Genomic DNA, 2,546 nt, shown 5'->3' with positions numbered 1-2,546 from the left:
GCACAGTTATTGTGAAGGGTCCCAGAGGAACCTTGCGGAGGGACTTCAACCACATCAATGTGGAACTCAGTCTCCTTGGAAAGAAAAAGAAGAGGCTCCGGGTTGACAAATGGTGGGGAAATAGAAAGGAACTGGCTACTGTTCGCACTATTTGTAGTCACGTACAGAACATGATCAAGGGTGTTACACTGGGCTTCCGTTACAAGATGAGGTCTGTGTATGCTCACTTCCCCATCAACGTTGTTATCCAGGAGAATGGGTCTCTTGTTGAAATAAGAAATTTCTTGGGCGAAAAATATATCCGCCGGGTTCGGATGAGGGCAGGTGTTGCCTGTTCAGTATCTCAAGCCCAGAAAGATGAGTTAATCCTCCAAGGAAATGATATTGAGCTTGTTTCAAATTCAGCTGCTTTGATTCAGCAGGCCACAACAGTTAAAAACAAGGATATCAGAAAAATTTTGGATGGTATTTATGTCTCTGAAAAAGGAACAGTTCAGCAGGCTGATGAGTAAGACCTAAGAGTTTTTGGCCGGGGCTTGGTTTGATCCCGCCACCTCCAGCATATGGGGCTGATGCCCTACTCCTTTGAGCCACAGGTGCCACCCCAAATCTCTTACTTTTAAGAACCTCCAGAAAGCTACAGTTAGAAGAAAGACCCGGAGTTTGATAGATGAACAGTGTCTACAGTTACCATTAATCTATTGTAATTTCAAAATACAAGTAGTTAAAAGAGAATAATCCAAATGTTCTTGGCATAAAGAAAAGATAAATATTTAAGGTGATGGATATTGTTGTTTCCTTATTTGATTATATGAATGTATTAAATTATCACATGTACCCTGAGATTTCATACATCTACTCTGTATCAGTAAAAAGTTAATGTTTATCATCCCTAAGTGAGAATGGCTCACATCACAAAGTCTCAAAGCTGCAGATGCTGGCGTGGATGTGGAGAGAAAGGAACACTTCTGCACTACTGGTGGGACTATAAACTAAAACAACCTTTTTGGAAGAAGTATGGAGAATCCTCAAAGAACTCAAATTAGACCCTCCCATTTGATCTTGAAATCTCATTACTAGGCAGCTCCCAGAAGAAAAAAAAATCATTTTATCATAAGGACATTTGTAGTAGAATGTTTATCATAGCTCAATTTACAATCACTGAAGTGTGGAAACAACTTAAGGACTGTATTAACAAGCTATGATATATGTATATCATGGAATCCTATTCAGCCCTTAAAAAAGATGGAGACTTTACATCTTTTGTATTAACCTGGATTGAGTTGGAACACATTCTTTTAAGTAAAGCATCACAAGAATGGAGAAGCAAGAATCCAATGTACTCAATTCTAATATGAAGACAGTAGATGATCTAATACAAGGTGGAAGAAAGAGGGGAGGAGAAAGGGGTGTGGAGGTCATGTGTATAGCACACCTCTTGGGGGCAGGACACAATTATAAGAGGGACTTTACCTAACAAATGCAATCAGTATAATCTAATTCTTTCTACCCTCAATGAATCCCAAACAATAAAAAAAGTTAATTTTTAGAAACCTCCAGAAAGCATTAGTTTTAGACACTGAATGTTTATGATTAATCTGCTAAGAGATTATCTAATTAAAGACAATGTACTCTAATCCCAACCCTAGCTCCCAGAGCTTGTTTCTAAAATCCTGCTCTCCACTAAAAGCATCCTGGACTCTGGAAACAGCTTTTTCCAGACGTAGGGCAGGAAAAGAATGGAGTGAGGCTGGGGCATTTTATGCTAAAAACATAAGGAAGTGGTTAAAAACTGAAAAAGAACTGTCAAAAAGACATGATACCCGGTTGGAGGGGTCCCCTTGGTTAAATCTGAGGCAATTCGAGCATCAAAAGGAGTAATGTCATAAGGATAACAATGAATTATAAAACATTGAACTTAAAAGACTCCAGCTAGTAATCTAATTAGAAATTCACCATTTTGCTATCTACAAAGTAATAATTAAAGCAAAGTTCATGAAGGAATGTTACTATCAGGTGAAATTTTTCTGGGGAACAAGTTATTCATAGAGTCTCAAATCATCAGATTACTTCTTAATTAAAAATAGAAAAATTAAGCTGTGTGCCATGGCTCACTCCTGTAATCTTAGAGGAGTTCTAGAGCTCAGGAGTTCTAGACCAGCCTGAGCAAGAGCAAGACTCCCATCTCTACTGAAAAATAGAAAAATTAGCTGCATGTTGTGCCAGGCAACTGTAGTCCCGGCTATTCGGAAGGCTGAGGCAAGAGGATCACTTGAGCCCAGGAGTTTGAGGTTGCTGTGAGCTATGATGACTCCATGGCACTCTACCCCAGAGTGACCAAGTCAGACTGTCTCACAAAAAAACAAAAAAGAAAAGAAAAAAAGAAAGGAAGAAAAATGTGGAAAGTACATACTATGTTCAGTGGTGATGACTGTTCTATAGAAAGATGAAACAGGAACAGGGGATGAGAGGTGATTGGGATGGGGTTATGATGGAGTTGGAGTGGAGAGAAGCCTTGCTGACAAGGTGATTTTTTTTTTTTTTTT

At 39.0% G+C, this 2,546-nt stretch overlaps 1 protein-coding gene and 1 pseudogene across 3 annotated transcripts in view; one reads left to right on the top strand and one right to left on the bottom strand.

The window, feature by feature from the left end:
* Positions 1-786, top strand: part of LOC105888082 — a 1,837-nt pseudogene extending 1,051 nt beyond the window's left edge. The window contains exon 2 of the transcript XR_001161735.2: positions 7-786. The product of XR_001161735.2 is annotated as a 60S ribosomal protein L9 pseudogene (transcript). The remainder of the gene's footprint in view (positions 1-6) is intronic.
* The window catches only part of KLB (klotho beta), a 46,552-nt gene that overhangs the window by 8,835 nt on the left and 35,171 nt on the right, over positions 1-2,546 (bottom strand). The gene's annotated exons all lie outside the window — the stretch shown is intronic.

The sequence above is a fragment of the Otolemur garnettii genome, unplaced genomic scaffold, assembly GCF_000181295.1.
Source record: "Otolemur garnettii isolate 467f Iridium unplaced genomic scaffold, OtoGar3 scaffold00181, whole genome shotgun sequence".
NCBI classification, from domain to species: domain Eukaryota; kingdom Metazoa; phylum Chordata; class Mammalia; order Primates; family Galagidae; genus Otolemur; species Otolemur garnettii.
The sequence above is the reverse complement of the archived record's forward strand: the minus strand, read 5'-3'. Positions and strand labels throughout refer to the sequence as shown.